General features: G+C 42.4%; 27 non-coding genes across 27 annotated transcripts; all 27 read left to right on the forward strand.

Moving 5' to 3' along the window:
- The first annotated feature begins 287 nt into the window (after nucleotides 1-287).
- On the forward strand, nucleotides 288-360 carry TRNAR-ACG (transfer RNA arginine (anticodon ACG)). The gene has a single exon. It is a non-coding gene; the product is annotated as a tRNA-Arg (tRNA).
- A 477-nt stretch (nucleotides 361-837) lies between these two features.
- Nucleotides 838-909, forward strand: TRNAH-GUG (transfer RNA histidin (anticodon GUG)). The gene has a single exon. It is a non-coding gene; the product is annotated as a tRNA-His (tRNA).
- Nucleotides 910-1,227: 318 nt separating this feature from the next.
- Nucleotides 1,228-1,300, forward strand: TRNAR-ACG (transfer RNA arginine (anticodon ACG)). The gene has a single exon. It is a non-coding gene; the product is annotated as a tRNA-Arg (tRNA).
- A 7-nt stretch (nucleotides 1,301-1,307) lies between these two features.
- On the forward strand, nucleotides 1,308-1,379 carry TRNAH-GUG (transfer RNA histidin (anticodon GUG)). The gene has a single exon. It is a non-coding gene; the product is annotated as a tRNA-His (tRNA).
- Nucleotides 1,380-1,777: 398 nt separating this feature from the next.
- On the forward strand, nucleotides 1,778-1,849 carry TRNAH-GUG (transfer RNA histidin (anticodon GUG)). The gene has a single exon. It is a non-coding gene; the product is annotated as a tRNA-His (tRNA).
- Nucleotides 1,850-2,167: 318 nt separating this feature from the next.
- Nucleotides 2,168-2,240, forward strand: TRNAC-ACA (transfer RNA cysteine (anticodon ACA)). The gene has a single exon. It is a non-coding gene; the product is annotated as a tRNA-Cys (tRNA).
- Nucleotides 2,241-7,592: 5,352 nt separating this feature from the next.
- Nucleotides 7,593-7,665, forward strand: TRNAR-ACG (transfer RNA arginine (anticodon ACG)). The gene has a single exon. It is a non-coding gene; the product is annotated as a tRNA-Arg (tRNA).
- An 872-nt stretch (nucleotides 7,666-8,537) lies between these two features.
- TRNAR-ACG (transfer RNA arginine (anticodon ACG)) lies at nucleotides 8,538-8,610 on the forward strand. Its single transcript has one exon. It is a non-coding gene; the product is annotated as a tRNA-Arg (tRNA).
- Nucleotides 8,611-10,897: 2,287 nt separating this feature from the next.
- TRNAR-ACG (transfer RNA arginine (anticodon ACG)) lies at nucleotides 10,898-10,970 on the forward strand. Its single transcript has one exon. It is a non-coding gene; the product is annotated as a tRNA-Arg (tRNA).
- A 7-nt stretch (nucleotides 10,971-10,977) lies between these two features.
- On the forward strand, nucleotides 10,978-11,049 carry TRNAH-GUG (transfer RNA histidin (anticodon GUG)). Its single transcript has one exon. It is a non-coding gene; the product is annotated as a tRNA-His (tRNA).
- A 789-nt stretch (nucleotides 11,050-11,838) lies between these two features.
- Nucleotides 11,839-11,911, forward strand: TRNAR-ACG (transfer RNA arginine (anticodon ACG)). Its single transcript has one exon. It is a non-coding gene; the product is annotated as a tRNA-Arg (tRNA).
- Nucleotides 11,912-11,918: 7 nt separating this feature from the next.
- On the forward strand, nucleotides 11,919-11,990 carry TRNAH-GUG (transfer RNA histidin (anticodon GUG)). Its single transcript has one exon. It is a non-coding gene; the product is annotated as a tRNA-His (tRNA).
- A 1,208-nt stretch (nucleotides 11,991-13,198) lies between these two features.
- On the forward strand, nucleotides 13,199-13,271 carry TRNAR-ACG (transfer RNA arginine (anticodon ACG)). The gene has a single exon. It is a non-coding gene; the product is annotated as a tRNA-Arg (tRNA).
- Nucleotides 13,272-13,278: 7 nt separating this feature from the next.
- On the forward strand, nucleotides 13,279-13,350 carry TRNAH-GUG (transfer RNA histidin (anticodon GUG)). The gene has a single exon. It is a non-coding gene; the product is annotated as a tRNA-His (tRNA).
- A 398-nt stretch (nucleotides 13,351-13,748) lies between these two features.
- Nucleotides 13,749-13,820, forward strand: TRNAH-GUG (transfer RNA histidin (anticodon GUG)). The gene has a single exon. It is a non-coding gene; the product is annotated as a tRNA-His (tRNA).
- A 318-nt stretch (nucleotides 13,821-14,138) lies between these two features.
- On the forward strand, nucleotides 14,139-14,211 carry TRNAR-ACG (transfer RNA arginine (anticodon ACG)). Its single transcript has one exon. It is a non-coding gene; the product is annotated as a tRNA-Arg (tRNA).
- A 7-nt stretch (nucleotides 14,212-14,218) lies between these two features.
- On the forward strand, nucleotides 14,219-14,290 carry TRNAH-GUG (transfer RNA histidin (anticodon GUG)). The gene has a single exon. It is a non-coding gene; the product is annotated as a tRNA-His (tRNA).
- A 318-nt stretch (nucleotides 14,291-14,608) lies between these two features.
- TRNAR-ACG (transfer RNA arginine (anticodon ACG)) lies at nucleotides 14,609-14,681 on the forward strand. Its single transcript has one exon. It is a non-coding gene; the product is annotated as a tRNA-Arg (tRNA).
- A 482-nt stretch (nucleotides 14,682-15,163) lies between these two features.
- On the forward strand, nucleotides 15,164-15,235 carry TRNAH-GUG (transfer RNA histidin (anticodon GUG)). The gene has a single exon. It is a non-coding gene; the product is annotated as a tRNA-His (tRNA).
- An 873-nt stretch (nucleotides 15,236-16,108) lies between these two features.
- Nucleotides 16,109-16,180, forward strand: TRNAH-GUG (transfer RNA histidin (anticodon GUG)). Its single transcript has one exon. It is a non-coding gene; the product is annotated as a tRNA-His (tRNA).
- Nucleotides 16,181-16,578: 398 nt separating this feature from the next.
- TRNAH-GUG (transfer RNA histidin (anticodon GUG)) lies at nucleotides 16,579-16,650 on the forward strand. Its single transcript has one exon. It is a non-coding gene; the product is annotated as a tRNA-His (tRNA).
- Nucleotides 16,651-16,968: 318 nt separating this feature from the next.
- TRNAR-ACG (transfer RNA arginine (anticodon ACG)) lies at nucleotides 16,969-17,041 on the forward strand. Its single transcript has one exon. It is a non-coding gene; the product is annotated as a tRNA-Arg (tRNA).
- Nucleotides 17,042-17,048: 7 nt separating this feature from the next.
- TRNAH-GUG (transfer RNA histidin (anticodon GUG)) lies at nucleotides 17,049-17,120 on the forward strand. The gene has a single exon. It is a non-coding gene; the product is annotated as a tRNA-His (tRNA).
- A 323-nt stretch (nucleotides 17,121-17,443) lies between these two features.
- TRNAR-ACG (transfer RNA arginine (anticodon ACG)) lies at nucleotides 17,444-17,516 on the forward strand. The gene has a single exon. It is a non-coding gene; the product is annotated as a tRNA-Arg (tRNA).
- Nucleotides 17,517-17,913: 397 nt separating this feature from the next.
- TRNAR-ACG (transfer RNA arginine (anticodon ACG)) lies at nucleotides 17,914-17,986 on the forward strand. The gene has a single exon. It is a non-coding gene; the product is annotated as a tRNA-Arg (tRNA).
- A 7-nt stretch (nucleotides 17,987-17,993) lies between these two features.
- Nucleotides 17,994-18,065, forward strand: TRNAH-GUG (transfer RNA histidin (anticodon GUG)). The gene has a single exon. It is a non-coding gene; the product is annotated as a tRNA-His (tRNA).
- Nucleotides 18,066-19,323: 1,258 nt separating this feature from the next.
- TRNAR-ACG (transfer RNA arginine (anticodon ACG)) lies at nucleotides 19,324-19,396 on the forward strand. The gene has a single exon. It is a non-coding gene; the product is annotated as a tRNA-Arg (tRNA).
- The last annotated feature ends 115 nt before the right edge of the window (nucleotides 19,397-19,511 follow it).

A 19,511-nucleotide genomic window follows, 5' to 3' on the forward strand; every position in this document is an offset into this window, starting at 1 on the left:
TCCCAAGGTGGAAAATTCTTTTCAGAGTTTTAGGAAAAAAAGCAACTCATGTTTCTCCTCTGTTATTTGTTGGCTTCTCTGAATTTCTTGGACCACATTTGGCAACATTGTGATTTCAACTCTCCCAAAATCACATTGTCAGAAAACTCACACCGTTTCCAGATCTCATGAAAATATGTTATCTCTGATGATTGGATTGGCAAGAAACGGATTGGACTTATTGCAGTGTTGGAAGTTTGCTAGTTTTTTTAAAATGAGTCACATTTTGAACTGCAGCGCTCTCGTCAGGGCCAGTGGCGCAATGGATAACGCGTCTGACTACGGATCAGAAGATTGTAGGTTCGACTCCTACCTGGCTCGAAGCGTTGCCGTGATCGTATAGTGGTTAGTACTCTGCGTTGTGGCCGCAGCAACCCCGGTTCGAATCCGGGTCACAGCATGTCTTTTTTTGTTCCAATATTAACGCCAACTTCCCAAGGTAGAAAATTATTTTCAGAGTTTTAGGAAAAAAAGCAACTCATTTTTCTCCTGTATTATTTGTTGGCTTCTCTGAATTTCTTCGACCACATTTGGCAACATTGTGATTTCAACTCTCCCAAAATCACATTGTCAGAAAACTCACACCGTTTCCAGATCTCATGAAAATATGTTATCTCTGATGATTGGATTGGCAAGAAACGGATTGGACTTATTGCAATGTTGGAAGTTTGCTAGTTCTTTAAAATTAGTCACATTTTGGGCGGCAGCACTCTCATCAGGGCCAGTGGCGCAATGGATTACGCATCTGACTACGGATCAGAAGATTGTAGGTTCGACTCCTACCTGGCTCGAAGCGTTGCCGTGATCGTATAGTGGTTAGTACTCTGCGTTGTGGCCGCAGCAACCCCGGTTCGAATCCGGGTCACGGCATGTCTTTTTTTGTTCCAATATTAACGCCAACTTCCCAAGGTGGAAAATTCTTTTCAGAGTTTTAGGAAAAAAAGCAACTCATGTTTCTCCTGTGTTATTTGTTGGCTTCTCTGAATTTCTTGGACCACATTTGGCAACATTGTGATTTCAACTCTCCCAAAATCACATTGTCAGAAAACTCACACCGTTTCCAGATCTCATGAAAATATGTTATCTCTGATGATTGGATTGGCAAGAAACGGATTGGACTTATTGCAATGTTGGAAGTTTGCTAGTTCTTTAAAATTAGTCACATTTTGGGCGGCAGCACTCTCGTCAGGGCCAGTGGCGCAATGGATAACGCGTCTGACTACGGATCAGAAGATTGTAGGTTCGACTCCTACCTGGCTCGAAGCGTTGCCGTGATCGTATAGTGGTTAGTACTCTGCGTTGTGGCCGCAGCAACCCCGGTTCGAATCCGGGTCACGGCATGTCTTTTTTTGTTCCAATATTAACGCCAACTTCCCAAGGTGGAAAATTATTTTCAGAGTTTTAGAAAAAAAAGCAACTCATTTTTCTCCTGTATTATTTGTTGGCTTCTCTGAATTTCTTCGACCACATTTGGCAACATTGTGATTTCAACTCTCCCAAAATCACATTGTCAGAAAACTCACACCGTTTCCAGATCTCATGAAAATATGTTATCTCTGATGATTGGATTGGCAAGAAACGGATTGGACTTATTGCAATGTTGGAAGTTTGCTAGTTCTTTAAAATTAGTCACATTTTGGGCGGCAGCACTCTCATCAGGGCCAGTGGCGCAATGGATAACGCGTCTGAGTACGGATCAGAAGATTGTAGGTTCGACTCCTACCTGGCTCGGAGCGTTGCCGTGATCGTATAGTGGTTAGTACTCTGCGTTGTGGCCGCAGCAACCCCGGTTCGAATCCGGGTCACGGCATGTCTTTTTTTGTTCCAATATTAACGCCAACTTCCCAAGGTGGAAAATTATTTTCAGAGTTTTAGGAAAAAAAGCAACTCATGTTTCTCCTGTGTTATTTGTTGGCTTCTCTGAATTTCTTGAACCACATTTGGCAACATTGTGATTTCAACTCTCCCAAAATCACATTGTCAGAAAACTCACACCGTTTCCAGATCTCATGAAAATATGTTATCTCTGATGATTGGATTGGCAAGAAACGGATTGGACTTATTGCAATGTTGGAAGTTTGCTAGTTCTTTAAAATGAGTCACATTTTGGGCTGCAGCACTCTCATCAGGGCCAGTGGCGCAATGGATAACGCTTCTGACTACAGATCAGAAGATTGTAGGATCAACTCCTACCTGGCTCGAAGCGTTGCCGTGATTGTATAGTGGTTAGTACTCTGTGTTGTGGCCGCAGCAACCCCGGTTCGAATCTGGGTCACGGCATGCCTTTTTTTGTTCCAATATTAACGCCAACTTCCCAAGGTGGAAAATTCTTTTCAGAGTTTTAGGAAAAAAAGCAACTCATGTTTCTCCTGTGTTATTTGTTGGCTTCTCTGAATTTCTTGGACCACATTTGGCAACATTGTGATTTCAACTCTCCCAAAATCACATTGTCAGAAAACTCACACCGTTTCCAGATCTCATGAAAATATGTTATCTCTGATGATTGGATTGGCAAGAAACGGATTGGACTTATTGCAATGTTGGAAGTTTGCTAGTTTTTTAAAATGAGTCACATTTTGAACTGCAGCACTCTCGTCAGGGCCAGTGGCGCAATGGATAACGCGTCTGACTACGGATCAGAAGATTGTCGGTTCGACTCCTACCTGGCTCGAAGCGTTGCCGTGATCGTATAGTGGTTAGTACTCTGCGTTGTGGCTGCAGCAACCCCGGTTCGAATCCAAGTCACGGCATGTCTTTTTTTGTTCCAATATTAACGCCAACTTTCCAAGGTGGAAAATTCTTTTCAGAGTTTTAGGAAAAAAAGCAACTCATGTTTCTCCTGTGTTATTTGTTGGCTTCTCTGAATTTCTTGGACCACATTTGGCAACATTGTGATTTCAACTCTCCCAAAATCACATTGTCAGAAAACTCACACCGTTTCCAGATCTCATGAAAATATGTTATCTCTGATGATTGGATTGGCAAGAAACGGATTGGACTTATTGCAATGTTGGAAGTTTGCTAGTTCTTTAAAATGAGTCACATTTTGGGCTGCAGCACTCTCATCAGGGCCAGTGGCGCAATGGATAAGGAATAGAATGCTCTCTTGCACTCATGCATCTTATCATGAAATATGAGGAAGACAAGCTTAATCAAATTAAAGAGGAAATTACTACATTACAAAATACCCTTAAAAATGATGCTCTCATTTCTAATTTCAATGAACAAATAGACAAAATTAAAAACGCGGTCTCTAAAATGGAGGATGAAATCATGGTAACTAAGAAAAATAAATTTCAAAGGGATTCCTTTGATTATGCACAAAATCAAGTATATGAGTGGGGGCGTTGGGAACGTCCCATCAAAACGCCCAAATCCATCCTCAAAAGACGAGGCAACTATGCCAAGACAGCAAGCCATGTTAATTTCACCTCCTCAGAACTTGACTCCTCAGATGGCGCATCAGATCATACCTCAGGTGAAACATCTCAACACAAATCTTCTTACTATAGAAAACCCAAAAGAAACCAACGCAAGAAATCAACTCAGGATGCCTCCACTCCAGCAAAAAACGGAGAGCTGGGCGCAAGCATAAACACTCCCGACACAGCGCTGATGAAACTTCGGAGCCAGAAATAACAGGAAATTCATCTGTGGATGTTTTGAATTTATCATCACATCAACTAACTAAAGAACAAACAGAGGTACTTTCACTAGGTCTGAATTTTGTTCCAACCAATAATTTCAATTTTTTTTCTACAGTTTGTGACATCAACAAATTCGTCCGAGATCTTACTGTCAAGAGACATTTTCTTACGGACGATGACATTTCATCCCACACATCTAATGCTGAGACTATTAACACTAATGTCAATGTTGAAAGCAATCTGTCTGGTATTAATGTTAATCCTAACTATAATCTGTTCAGTGATTTTGGTTTCCAGGAACAACTTACTTTGCTGAATCTGATATCACTCGATACCACTTCTTCCAATGATCATTATATCAACGTCTCTGGTGATCTCAAACTCAGCAATAGGTTCTTTTACCCACTACAGTCACGCACACCTTCCATGAAAATGTTTCAGGAACGAATTATGCGTGATTTATGGAGCCTCAAACAGAATCAGGCTCGCTCTGTTAGGGGTAATCTATCACCACAACAGTCCCTTGCCTTGACCGAACTCAAAAACAATACTGACTTAATTGTCAAGATGTCGGACAAGGGGGGGACGGTTGTCCTCATGGATAAATCTCTTTACTGTTCCCAAATCTTATCTTTACTTGCCGATCAAGATGTTTACAGAGAATTAAGTTGTAATCCCACAAAAATCTTCAATGAAAAACTTTTGAATATTATTAATGAAGGTGTTTCTCTTAATGTTATTACACACAAACAAAGGGACCACCTACATGTTTGTGAACCGGTGATTCCCATTATACACGGGTTACCAAAGACCCATAAGAATGTCTCACCACCTCCCATGAGACCTATCATCTCTGGCATAGGTTCCATTAATGAAAAAATGGGAGAATGGCTAGACACTCTTTTACAACCTTTAGTCAAGAGAGTCCCAGGTTACCTCCAGGACTCCTCTGACGTTATTAGAAATCTTAATGAGTTCATTTGGCGTGATCACCATCATTGGGTAGGCTGCGATGTTGTTTCTCTCTACACCTCTATTCCTTACACAGTAGCCATCAGAGCGTTGGAGTTTCACCTCAACACATACAGCAACTACTCCCCTGATTTGAAAGAATACATCATGCAGGTAACGCACCATCTCGTGACTCACAACTACTTCATGTTTTCCAACAAATTCTACTTACAAATACAAGGAGTCCCCATGGGGGCGAAATATTCGCCCTCCTTGGCCAACTTAGTCATGTCATGGTGGGAGTTGCAGTTTCTATACACTGAGGAGAATCCCTTTTTGGCGTCTATTGAGTGGTATGGCAGGTACATCGATGATCTCCTCTTAATTTGGGGGGGCGATGTATCTGCCATACCCTCATTTTTAGCTTATGTGAACTCCAATAATTTCAATTTACGATTCACTCATTATTCTCATTCGAGTGAAGTCACGTTTCTGGATTTGAGATTGCGAGGTGAGGTTAATGCCCCAATCAGCACATCCACATTTAGGAAGCCCACTGCGGGTAACACCATTCTGCATTACACCAGTCATCACCCAAAACACACAACAAAAGCCATACCTGTTGGAGAAATGGTTAGAAGTAGGAGAAACTGTAGTTCTGATACTGACTTTCAGCTGGAAACCACACAAATCTCCAACAGACTAACCCACAGAGGTTATCCCCGGTGGACACTTGATAGGGCAAAACGCATTGCCAACAATAAAAACCGCAATACCTTACTGAACCGCGAACGACACAGCAACACCAATGCCAGGCACATAGATACACCGGTACTTTCTCTCCAGCACAGCTTACAATTTCAGAACATAAAACGCATTGTCTCAAAACATCTTCCTCTCTTACTTGATGATAACAAAATTGAACACATCCTCAAAGATGGTTGCAGATTCGTTGCACGTAGAGGTTGTACATTAGGCAACATTCTTTCCCCCTCATTGATTAATGAACAACTTCCTCAGAGATCCTGGTTACAGAACCAAGGCTTTTTTCGTTGCAGTTCAAGACGTTGCAAATGTTGCACATACATCAAACCCACCAAGTCATTTCATGACACCTCACAGAAAAATACTTACCTCATTAGACATCATTTAACATGCAACAGTTACAATGTTGTTTACATAATACAATGCATCGAATGTAACATTCTCTATGTTGGTTGTACCACACGCAAATTCAAAACTAGAATTGTGGAGCACCTGAATGATATTTCAGGATCAGACTCGCGTAATATTAGTGGAGCCTCGACCCATTTCAGAGATGTTCACCAGAAACGTACCTGCAATTTTACAGCCTTTGCGATAGAAAAAATTACAATCCCCAAAAGAGGAGGTGACATTAGGAGATTACTATTAGACCGTGAGGCTTTTTGGATCATGCAACTGAACTCCATGTCACCTTTTGGTATGAACATTAGAAATGAAATTATGCTTCATTATTAATTCTTGTCTATCCTTGTGCATACATTGAGATTGCATTCTGTCTCTCTCCTATTTCACCTGTTTAATCCAGCCAGTGAATGATTGATTTTATTACATATTCTTTATATGTTTTATCATAAAATACCTTCATGTCTATGTTTACATTTCCAATGTCGCATTCCGGTATATTTGGTACTAATAATTCGTCCTTAGATTGTTTTGATCCCATTATTGTAATCAAACTTACCTTTATTCCTCATGCGACATTGATCCCTCGCTGCATTCCACCTACAGCGGAGTGTTTGATGGTTGCCATGGCGACATTGTATGCCATGTAGCTAACTGTCTGACCACTCCCCTGGGGGACATGATTGGCTACACAGCCCCATGACGGTGCTTTACACACACCAGCTGCTAGCCTTTCCAATTAAACCTCCCCTCCCTACGGAGGAGGGTTCCTGTCACATGACATGATTTCGTTCATTTAAATACTAGTGTGTTGAAATGTCTTTTTATCCATGACTAAGGACGCCGTGAGCGTCTGAAACGCGTTGGATTTTGTATTGTCTCCCATGTCTCTTTTAACAATGGACTAAATAAAAGAAACTATTTTACGCTGCCACAATTGGATTTGAGCTGGATCAATTTCTCGGCTATTGTGATTCCACTCGTCTGGGGCGAGGACCCGTGCTCTCCAGCATACAGCGTTCCACACGTGGTTTCGAGCTGAACTATCCTCTGCATTCCTTTTAGGAAAAAAAGCAACTCATGTTTCTCCTGTATTATTTGTTGGCTTCTCTGAATTTCTTGGACCACATTTGGCAACATTGTGATTTCAACTCTCCCAAAATCACATTGTCAGAAAACTCACACCGTTTCCAGATCTCATGAAAATATGTTATCTCTGATGATTGGATTGGCAAGAAACGGATTGGACTTATTGCAATGTTGGAAGTTTGCTAGTTCTTTAAAATGAGTCACATTTTGGGCTGCAGCACTCTCATCAGGGCCAGTGGCGCAATGGATAACGCGTCTGACTACGGATCAGAAGATTGTAGGTTTGACTCCAACCTGGCTCGAAGCGTTGCCGTGATCGTATAGTGGTTAGTACTCTTCGTTGTGGCCGCAGCAACCCCGGTTCGAATCCGGGTCACGGCATGTCTTTTTTTGTTTCAATATTAACGCCAACTTCCCAAGGTGGAAAATTCTTTTCAGAGTTTTAGGGAAAAAAGCAACTCATGTTTCTCCTGTGTTATTTGTTGGCTTCTCTGAATTTCTTGGACCACATTTGGCAACATTGTGATTTCAACTCTCCCAAAATCACATTGTCAGAAAACTCACACCGTTTCCAGATCTCATGAAAATATGTTATCTCTGATGATTGGATTGGCAAGAAACGGATTGGACTTATTGCAATGTTGGAAGTTTGCTAGTTCTTTAAAATGAGTCACATTTTGGGCTGCAGCACTCTCATCAGGGCCAGTGGCGCAATGGATAACGCGTCTGACTACGGATCAGAAGATTGTAGGTTCGACTCCTACCTGGCTCGAAGCGTTGCCGTGATCGTATAGTGGTTAGTACTTTTCGTTGTGGCCGCAGCAACCCCGGTTCGAATCCGGGTCACGGCATGTCTTTTTTTGTTCCAATATTAACGCCAACTTCCCAAGGTGGAAAATTCTTTTCAGAGTTTTAGGAAAAAAAGCAACTCATGTTTCTCCTGTGTTATTTGTTGGCTTCTCTGAATTTCTTGGACCACATTTGGCAACATTGTGATTTCAACTCTCCCAAAATCACATTGTCAGAAAACTCACACCGTTTCCAGATCTCATGAAAATATGTTATCTCTGATGATTGGATTGGCAAGAAATGGATTGGACTTATTGCAATGTTGGAAGTTTGCTAGTTCTTTAAAATGAGTCACATTTTGGGCTGCAGCACTCTCATCAGGGCCAGTGGCGCAATGGATAACGCGTCTGACTACGGATCAGGAGATTGTAGGTTCGACTCCTACCTGGCTCGAAGCTTTGCCGTGATCGTATAGTGGTTAGTACTCTGCGTTTTGGCCGCTTCAACCCCGGTTAGAATCCGGGTCACGGCATGCCTTTTTTTGTTCCAATATTAACGCCAACTTCCCAAGGTGGAAAATTCTTTTCAGAGTTTTAGGAAATAAAGCAACTCATGTTTCTCCTGTGTTATTTGTTGGCTTCTCTGAATTTCTTGGACCACATTTGGCAACATTGTGATTTCAACTCTCCCAAAATCACATTGTCAGAAAACTCACACCGTTTCCAGATCTCATGAAAATATGTTATCTTATCTCTGATGATTGGATTGGCAAGAAACGGATTGGACTTATTGCAATGTTGGAAGTTTGCTAGTTCTTTAAAATGAGTCACATTTTGGGCTGCAGCACTCTCATCAGGGCCAGTGGCGCAATGGATAACGCGTCTGACTACGGATCAGAAGATTGTAGGTTCGACTCCTACCTGGCTCGAAGCGTTGCCGTGATCGTATAGTGGTTAGTACTTTTCGTTGTGGCCGCAGCAACCCCGGTTCGAATCCGGGTCACGGCATGTCTTTTTTTGTTCCAATATTAACGCCAACTTCCCAAGGTGGAAAATTCTTTTCAGAGTTTTAGGAAAAAAAGCAACTCATGTTTCTCCTGTGTTATTTGTTGGCTTCTCTGAATTTCTTGGACCACATTTGGCAACATTGTGATTTCAACTCTCCCAAAATCACATTGTCAGAAAACTCACACCGTTTCCAGATCTCATGAAAATATGTTATCTCTGATGATTGGATTGGCAAGAAATGGATTGGACTTATTGCAATGTTGGAAGTTTGCTAGTTCTTTAAAATGAGTCACATTTTGGGCTGCAGCACTCTCATCAGGGCCAGTGGCGCAATGGATAACGCGTCTGACTACGGATCAGGAGATTGTAGGTTCGACTCCTACCTGGCTCGAAGCTTTGCCGTGATCGTATAGTGGTTAGTACTCTGCGTTTTGGCCGCTTCAACCCCGGTTAGAATCCGGGTCACGGCATGCCTTTTTTTGTTCCAATATTAACGCCAACTTCCCAAGGTGGAAAATTCTTTTCAGAGTTTTAGGAAATAAAGCAACTCATGTTTCTCCTGTGTTATTTGTTGGCTTCTCTGAATTTCTTGGACCACATTTGGCAACATTGTGATTTCAACTCTCCCAAAATCACATTGTCAGAAAACTCACACCGTTTCCAGATCTCATGAAAATATGTTATCTTATCTCTGATGATTGGATTGGCAAGAAACGGATTGGACTTATTGCAATGTTGGAAGTTTGCTAGTTCTTTAAAATGAGTCACATTTTGGGCTGCAGCACTCTCATCATGGCCAGTGGCGCAATGGATAACGCGTCTGACTACGGATCAGAAGATTGTAGGTTCGACTCCTACCTGGCTCGAAGCGTTGCCGTGATCGTATAGTGGTTAGTACTTTTCGTTGTGGCCGCAGCAACCCCGGTTCGAATCCGGGTCACGGCATGTCTTTTTTTGTTCCAATATTAACGCCAACTTCCCAAGGTGGAAAATTCTTTTCAGAGTTTTAGGAAAAAAAGCAACTCATGTTTCTCCTGTGTTATTTGTTGGCTTCTCTGAATTTCTTGGACCACATTTGGCAACATTGTGATTTCAACTCTCCCAAAATCACATTGTCAGAAAACTCACACCGTTTCCAGATCTCATGAAAATATGTTATCTCTGATGATTGGATTGGCAAGAAATGGATTGGACTTATTGCAATGTTGGAAGTTTGCTAGTTCTTTAAAATGAGTCACATTTTGGGCTGCAGCACTCTCATCAGGGCCAGTGGCGCAATGGATAACGCGTCTGACTACGGATCAGGAGATTGTAGGTTCGACTCCTACCTGGCTCGAAGCTTTGCCGTGATCGTATAGTGGTTAGTACTCTGCGTTTTGGCCGCTTCAACCCCGGTTAGAATCCGGGTCACGGCATGCCTTTTTTTGTTCCAATATTAACGCCAACTTCCCAAGGTGGAAAATTCTTTTCAGAGTTTTAGGAAATAAAGCAACTCATGTTTCTCCTGTGCTATTTGTTGGCTTCTCTGAATTTCTTGGACCACATTTGGCAACATTGTGATTTCAACTCTCCCAAAATCACATTGTCAGAAAACTCACACCGTTTCCAGATCTCATGAAAATATGTTATCTTATCTCTGATGATTGGATTGGCAAGAAACGGATTGGACTTATTGCAATGTTGGAAGTTTGCTAGTTCTTTAAAATGAGTCACATTTTGGGCTGCAGCACTCTCATCAGGGCCAGTGGCGCAATGGATAACACGTCTGACTACGGATCAGAAGATTGTAGGTTCGACTCCTACCTGGCTCGAAGCGTTGCCGTGATCGTATAGTGGTAAGTACTCTGCTTTGTGGCCGCAGCAACCCCGGTTCGAATCCGGGTCACGGCATGTCTTTTTTTGTTCCAATATTAACGCCAACTTCCCAAGGTGGAAAATTATTTTCAGAGTTTTAGGAAAAAAAGCAACTCATTTTTCTCCTGTATTATTTGTTGGCTTCTCTGAATTTCTTCGACCACATTTGGCAACATTGTGATTTCAACTCTCCCAAAATCACATTGTCAGAAAACTCACACCGTTTCCAGATCTCATGAAAATATGTTATCTCTGATGATTGGATTGGCATGAAACGGATTGGACTTATTGCAATGTTGGAAGTTTGCTAGTTCTTTAAAATGAGTCACATTTTGGGCTGCAGCACTCTCATCAGGGCCAGTGGCGCAATGGGTAACGCGTCTGACTACGGATCAGAAGATTGTAGGTTCGACTCCTACCTGGCTCGAAGCGTTGCCGTGATCGTATAGTGGTTAGTACTCTGCGTTGTGGCCGCAGCAACCCCGGTTCGAATCCGGGTCACGGCATGTCTTTTTTTGTTCCAATATTAACGCCAACTTCCCAAGGTGGAAAATTATTTTCAGAGTTTTAGGAAAAAAAGCAACTCATGTTTCTCCTGTGTTATTTGTTGGCTTCTCTGAATTTCTTGAACCACATTTGGCAACATTGTGATTTCAACTCTCCCAAAATCACATTGTCAGAAAACTCACACCGTTTCCAGATCTCATGAAAATATGTTATCTCTGATGATTGGATTGGCAAGAAACGGATTGGACTTATTGCAATGTTGGAAGTTTGCTAGTTCTTTAAAATGAGTCACATTTTGGGCTGCAGCACTCTCATCAGGGCCAGTGGCGCAATGGATAACACGTCTGACTACGGATCAGGAGATTGTAGGTTCGACTCCTACCTGGCTCGAAGCTTTGCCGTGATCGTATAGTGGTTAGTACTCTGCGTTGTGGCCGCAGCAACCCCCGGTTCGAATCTGGGTCACGGCATGTCTTTTTTTGTTCCAATATTAACGCCAACTTCCCAAGGTGGAAAATTCTTTTCAGAGTTTTAGGAAAAAAAGCAACTCATTTTTCTCCTGTGTTATTTGTTGGCTTCTCTGAATTTCTTGGACCACATTTGGCAACATTGTGATTTCAACTCTCCCAAAATCACATTGTCAGAAAACTCACACCGTTTCCAGATCTCATGAAAATATGTTATCTCTGATGATTGGATTGGCAAGAAACGGATTGGACTTATTGCAATGTTGGAAGTTTGCTAGTTCTTTAAAATGAGTCACATTTTGGGCTGCAGGACTCTCATCAGGGCCAGTGGCGCAATGGATAACGCGTCTGACTACGGATCAGAAGATTGTAGGTTCGACTCCTACCTGGCTCGAAGCGTTGCCGTGATCGTATAGTGGTTAGTACTCTGCGTTGTGGCCGCAGCAACCCCGGTTCGAATCCGGGTCACGGCATGTCTTTTTTTGTTCCAATTTTAACGCCAACTTCCCAAGGTGGAAAATTATTTTCAGAGTTTTAGGAAAAAAAGCAACTCATGTTTCTCCTGTGTTATTTGTTGGCTTCTCTGAATTTCTTCGACCACATTTGGCAACATTGTGATTTCAACTCTCCCAAAATCACATTGTCAGAAAACTCACACCGTTTCCAGATCTCATGAAAATATGTTATCTCTGATGATTGTATTGGCAAGAAACGGATTGGACTTATTGCAATGTTGGAAGTTTGCTAGTTCTTTAAAATGAGTCACATTTTGGGCTGCAGCACTCTCATCAGGGCCAGTGGCGCAATGGATACTAACCACTATAGTGATCGTATAGTGGTTAGTACTCTGCGTTGTGGCCGCAGCAACCCCGGTTCGAATCCGGGTCACGGCATGTCTTTTTTTGTTCCAATATTAACGCCAACTTCCCAAGGTGGAAAATTCTTTTCAGAGTTTTAGGAAAAAAAGCAACTCATGTTTCTCCTGTGTTATTTGTTGGCTTCTCTGAATTTCTTGGACCACATTTGGCAACATTGTGATTTCAACTCTCCCAAAATCACATTGTCAGAAAACTCACACCGTTTCCAGATCTCATGAAAATATGTTATCTCTGATGATTGGATTGGCAAGAAACGGATTGGACTTATTGCAATGTTGGAAGTTTGCTAGTTTTTTAAAATGAGTCACATTTTGAACTGCAGCGCTCTCGTCAGGGCCAGTGGCGCAATGGATAACGCGTCTGACTACGGATCAGAAGATTGTAGGTTCGACTCCTACCTGGCTTGAAGCGTTGCCGTGATCGTATAGTGGTTAGTACTCTGCGTTGTGGCCGCAGCAACCCCGGTTCGAATCCGGGTAACGGCATGTCTTTTTTTGTTCCAATATTAACGCCAACTTCCCAAGGTGGAAAATTATTTTCAGAGTTTTAGGAAAAAAAGCAACTCATTTTTCTCCTGTATTATTTGTTGGCTTCTCTGAATTTCTTCGACCACATTTGGCAACATTGTGATTTCAACTCTCCCAAAATCACATTGTCAGAAAACTCACACCGTTTCCAGATCTCATGAAAATATGTTATCTCTGATGATTGGATTGGCAAGAAACGGATTGGACTTATTGCAATGTTGGAAGATGGCTAGTTCTTTAAAATTAGTCACATTTTGGGCGGCAGCACTCTCATCAGGGCCAGTGGCGCAATGGATAACGCGTCTGACTACGGATCAGAAGATTGTAGGTTCGACTCCTACCTGGCTCGAAGCGTTGCCGTGATCGTATAGTGGTTAGTACTCTGCGTTGTGGCCGCAGCAACCCCGGTTCGAATCCGGGTCACGGCATATCTTTTTTTGTTCCAATATTAACGCCAACTTCCCAAGGTGGAAAATTCTTTTCAGATTTTTAGGAAAAAAAGCAACTCATGTTTCTCCTGTGTTATTTGTTGGCTTCTCTGAATTTCTTGAACCACATTTGGCAACATTGTGATTTCAACTCTCCCAAAATCACATTGTCAGAAAACTCACACCGTTTCCAGATCTCATGAAAATATGTTATCTCTGATGATTGGATTGGCAAGAAACGGATTGGACTTATTGCAATGTTGGAAGTTTGCTAGTTCTTTAAAATGAGTCACATTTTGGGCTGCAGCACTCTCATCAGGGCCAGTGGCGCAATGGATAACACGTCTGACTACGGATCAGAAGATTGTAGGATCAACTCCTACCTGGCTCGAAGCGTTGCCGTGATCGTATAGTGGTTAGTACTCTGTGTTGTGGCCGCAGCAACCCCGGTTCGAATCCGGGTCACGGCATGTCTTTTTTTGTTCCAATATTAACGCCAACTTCCCAAGGTGGAAAATTCTTTTCAGAGTTTTAGGAAAAAAAGCAACTCATGTTTCTCCTGTGTTATTTGTTGGCTTCTCTGAATTTCTTGGACCACATTTGGCAACATTGTGATTTCAACTCTCCCAAAATCACATTGTCAGAAAACTCACACCGTTTCCAGATCTCATGAAAATATGTTATCTCTGATGATTGGATTGGCAAGAAACGGATTGGACTTATTGCAATGTTGGAAGTTTGCTAGTTCTTTAAAATGAGTCACATTTTGGGCTGCAGCTCTCTCATCAGGGCCAGTGGCGCAATGGATAACGCGTCTGACTACGGATCAGAAGATTGTAGGTTCGACTCCTACCTGGCTCGAAGCGTTGCCGTGATCGTATAGTGGTTAGTACTCTGCGTTGTGGTCGCAGCAACCCTGGTTCGAATCCGGGTCACGGCATGTCTTTTTTTGTTCCAATATTAACGCCAACTTCCCAAGGTGGAAAATTCTTTTCAGAGTTTTAGGAAAAAAAGCAACTCATGTTTCTCCTGTGTTATTTGTTGGCTTCTCTGAATTTCTTGGACCACATTTGGCAACATTGTGATTTCAACTCTCCCAAAATCACATTGTCAGAAAACTCACACCGTTTCCAGATCTCATGAAAATATGTTATCTCTGATGATTGGATTGGCAAGAAACGGATTGGACTTATTGCAATGTTGGAAGTTTGCTAGTTTTTTAAAATGAGTCACATTTTGAACTGCAGCGCTCTCGTCAGGGCCAGTGGCGCAATGGATAACGCGTCTGACTACGGATCAGAAGATTGTAGGTTCGACTCCTACCTGGCTCGAAGCGTTGCAGTGATCGTATAGTGGTTAGTACTCTGCGTTGTGGCCGCAGCAACCCCGGTTCGAATCCGAGTCACGGCATGTCTTTTTTTGTTCCAATATTAACGCCAACTTCCCAAGGTGGAAAATTATTTTCAGAGTTTTAGGAAAAAAAGCAACTCATGTTTCTCCTGTATTATTTGTTGGCTTCTCTGAATTTCTTCGACCACATTTGGCAACATTGTGATTTCAACTCTCCCAAAATCACATTGTCAGAAAACTCACACCGTTTCCAGATCTCATGAAAATATGTTATCTTATCTCTGATGATTGGATTGGCAAGAAACGGATTGGACTTATTGCAATGTTGGAAGTTTGCTAGTTCTTTAAAATGAGTCACATTTTGGGCTGCAGCACTCTCATCAGGGCCAGTGGCGCAATGGATAACGCGTCTGACTACGGATCGGAAGATTGTAGGTTCGACTCCTACCTGGCTCGAAGCGTTGCCGTGATCGTATAGTGGTTAGTACTCTGCGTTGTGGCCGCAGCAACCCCGGTTCGAATCCGGGTCACGGCATGTCTTTTTTTGTTCCAATATTAACGCCAACTTCCCAAGGTGGAAAATTCTTTTTAGAGTTTTAGGAAAAAAAGCAACTCATGTTTCTCCTGTGTTATTTGTTGGCTTCTCTGAATTTCTTGGACCACATTTGGCAACATTGTGATTTCAACTCTCCCAAAATCACATTGTCAGAAAACTCACACCGTTTCCAGATCTCATGAAAATATGTTATCTTATCTCTGATGATTGGATTGGCAAGAAACGGATTGGACTTATTGCAATGTTGGAAGTTGGCTAGTTCTTTAAAATGAGTCACATTTTGGGCTGCTTTACTCTCATCAGGGCCAGTGGCGCAATTGATAACGCGTCTGACTACGGATCAGAAGATTGTAGGTTCGACTCCTACCTGGCTCGAAGCGTTGCCGTGATCGTATAGTGGTTAGTACTCTGCGTTGTGGCCGCAGCAACCCCGGTTCGAATCCGGGTCACAGCATGTCTTTTTTTGTTCCAATATTAACGCCAACTTCCCAAGGTGGAAAATTCTTTTCAGAGTTTTAGGAAAAAAAGCAACTCATGTTTCTCCTGTGTTATTTGTTGGCTTCTCTGAATTTCTTGGACCACATTTGGCAACATTGTGATTTCAACTCTCCCAAAATCACATTGTCAGAAAACTCACACCGTTTCCAGATCTCATGAAAATATGTTATCTCTGATGATTGGGTTGGCAAGAAACGGATTGGACTTATTGCAATGTTGGAAGTTTGCTAGTTCTTTAAAATGAGTCACATTTTGGGCTGCAGCACTCTCATCAGGGCCAGTGGCGCAATGGATAACGCGTCTGACTACGGATCGGGAGATTGTAGGTTCGACTCCTACCTGGCTCGAAGCTTTGCCGTGATCGTATAGTGGTTAGTACTCTGCGTTGTGGCCGCAGCAACCCTGGTTCGAATCCGGGTCACGGCATGTCTTTTTTTGTTCCAATAATAACGCCAACTTCCCAAGGTGGAAAATTCTTTTCAGAGATTTAGGAAAAAAAGCAACTCATGTTTCTCCTGTGTTATTTGTTGGCTTCTCTGAATTTCTTGGACCACATTTGGCAACATTGTGATTTCAACTCTCCCAAAATCACATTGTCAGAAAACTCACACCGTTTCCAGATCTCATGAAAATATGTTATCTCTGATGATTGGATTGGCAAGAAACGGATTGGACTTATTGCAATGTTGGAAGTTTGCTAGTTCTTTAAAATGAGTCACATTTTGGGCTGCAGCACTCTCATCAGGGCCAGTGGTGCAATGGATAACGCTTCTGACTACGGATCAGAAGATTGTAGGATCAACTCCTACCTGGCTCGAAGCGTTGCCGTGATCGTATAGTGGTTAGTACTCTGCGTTGTGGCCGCAGCAACCCCGGTTCGAATCCGGGTCACGGCATGTCTTTTTTTGTTCCAATATTAACGCCAACTTCCCAAGGTGGAAAATTCTTTTCAGAGTTTTAGGAAAAAAAGCAACTCATGTTTCTCCTGTGTTATTTGTTGGCTTCTCTGAATTTCTTGGACCACATTTGGCAACATTGTGATTTCAACTCTCCCAAAATCACATTGTCAGAAAACTCACACCGTTTCCAGATCTCATGAAAATATGTTATCTCTGATGATTGGATTGGCAAGAAACGGATTGGACTTATTGCAATGTTGGAAGTTGGCTAGTTCTTTAAAATGAGTCACATTTTGGGCTGCAGCACTCTCATCAGGGCCAGTGGCGCAATGGATAACGCGTCTGACTACGGATCAGAAGATTGTAGGTTCGACTCCTACCTGGCTCGAAGTGTTGCCGTGATCGTATAGTGGTTAATACTCTGCGTTGTGGCCGCAGCAACCCCGGTTCGAATCCGGGTCACGGCATGTCTTTTTTTGTTCCAATATTAACGCCAACTTCCCAAGGTGGAAAATTCTTTTCAGAGTTTTAGGAAAAAAAGCAACTCATGTTTCTCCTGTGTTATTTGTTGGCTTCTCTGAATTTCTTGGACCACATTTGGCAACATTGTGATTTCAACTCTCCCAAAATCACATTGTCAGAAAACTCACACCGTTTCCAGATCTCATGAAAATATGTTATCTTATCTCTGATGATTGGATTGGCAAGAAACGGATTGGACTTATTGCAATGTTGGAAGTTTGCTAGTTCTTTAAAATGAGTCACATTTTGGGCTGCAGCACTCTCATCAGGGCCAGTGGCGCAATGGATAACGCATCTGACTACGGATCAGAAGATTGTAGGTTCGACTCCTACCTGGCTCGAAGCATTGCCGTAATCGTATAGTGGTTAGTACTCTGCGTTGTGGCCGCAGCAACCCCGGTTCGAATCCGGGTCACGGCATGCCTTTTTTTGTTCCAATATTAACGCCAACTTCCCAAGGTGGAAAATTCTTTTCAGAGTTTTAGGAAAAAAAGCAACTCATGTTTCTCCTGTGTTATTTGTTGGCTTCTCTGAATTTCTTGGACCACATTTGGCAACATTGTGATTTCAACTCTCCCAAAATCACATTGTCAGAAAACTCACACCGTTTCCAGATCTCATGAAAATATGTTATCTCTGATGATTGGATTGGCAAGAAACGGATTGGACTTATTGCAATGTTGGAAGTTTGCTAGTTTTTTAAAATTAGTCACATTTTGTACTGCAGCGCTCTCGTCAGGGCCAGTGGCGCAATGGATAACGCATCTGACTACGGATCAGAAGATTGTAGGTTCGACTCCTACCTGGCTCGAAGCGTTGCCGTGATCGTATAGTGGTTAGTACTCTGCGTTGTGGCCGCAGCAACCCCGGTTCGAATCCGGGTCACGGCATGTCTTTTTTTGTTCCAATATTAACACCAACTTCCCAAGGTGGAAAATTCTTTTCAGAGTTTTAGGAAAAAAAGCAACTCATGTTTCTCCTGTGTTATTTGTTGGCTTCTCTGAATTTCTTGGACCACATTTGGCAACATTGTGATTTCAACTCTCCCAAAATCACATTGTCAGAAAACTCACACCGTTTCCAGATCTCATGAAAATATGTTATCTCTGATGATTGGATTGGCAAGAAACGGATTGGACTTATTGCAATGTTGGAAGTTTGCTAGTTCTTTAAAATGAGTCACATTTTGGGCTGCATCACTCTCATCAGGGCCAGTGGCACAATGGATAACGCATCTGACTACGGATCAGAAGATTGTAGGTTCGACTCCTACCTGGCTCGAAGCATTGCCGTGATCGTGTAGTGGTTAGTACTCTGCGTTGTGGCCGCAGCAACCCTGGTTCGAATCCGGGTCACAGCATGCCTTTTTTTGTTAGAATATTAACGCCAACTTCCCAAGGTGGAAAATTCTTTTCAGAGTTTTAGGAAAAAAAGCAACTCATGTTTCTCCTGTGTTATTTGTTGGCTTCTCTGAATTTCTTGGACCACATTTGGCAACATTGTGATTTCAACTCTCCCAAAATCACATTGTCAGAAAACTCACACCGTTTCCAGATCTCATGAAAATATGTTATCTCTGATGATTGGATTGGCAAGAAACGGATTGGACTTATTGCAATGTTGGAAGTTTGCTAGTTTTTTAAAATGAGTCACATTTTGAACTGCAGCACTCTCGTCAGGGCCAGTGGCGCAATGGATAACGCGTCTGACTACGGATCAGAAGATTGTCGGTTCGACTCCTACCTGGCTCGAAGCGTTGCCGTGATCGTATAGTGGTTAGTACTCTGCGTTGTGGCTGCAGCAACCCCGGTTCGAATCCAAGTCACGGCATATCTTTTTTTGTTCCAATATTAACGCCAACTTCCCAAGGTGGAAAATTCTTTTCAGAGTTTTAGGAAAAAAAGCAACTCATGTTTCTCCTGTGTTATTTGTTGGCTTCTCTGAATTTCTTGGACCACATTTGGCAACATTGTGATTTCAACTCTCCCAAAATCACATTGTCAGAAAACTCACACCGTTTCCAGATCTCATGAAAATATGTTATCTCTGATGATTGGATTGGCAAGAAACGGATTGGACTTATTGCAATGTTGGAAGTTTGCTAGTTCTTTAAAATGAGTCACATTTTGGGCTGCAGCTCTCTCATCAGGGCCAGTGGCGCAATGGATAACGCGTCTGACTACGGATCAGAAGATTGTAGGTTCGACTCCTACCTGGCTCGAAGCGTTGCCGTGATCGTATAGTGGTTATTACTCTGCTTTGTGGCCGCAGCAACCCTCTTTCGAATCCGGGTCACGGCATGTCTTTTTTTGTTCCAATATTAACGCCAACTTCCC

Source organism: Engystomops pustulosus, unplaced genomic scaffold, assembly GCF_040894005.1.
Source record: "Engystomops pustulosus unplaced genomic scaffold, aEngPut4.maternal MAT_SCAFFOLD_411, whole genome shotgun sequence".
In the NCBI taxonomy this organism is placed as follows: domain Eukaryota; kingdom Metazoa; phylum Chordata; class Amphibia; order Anura; family Leptodactylidae; genus Engystomops; species Engystomops pustulosus.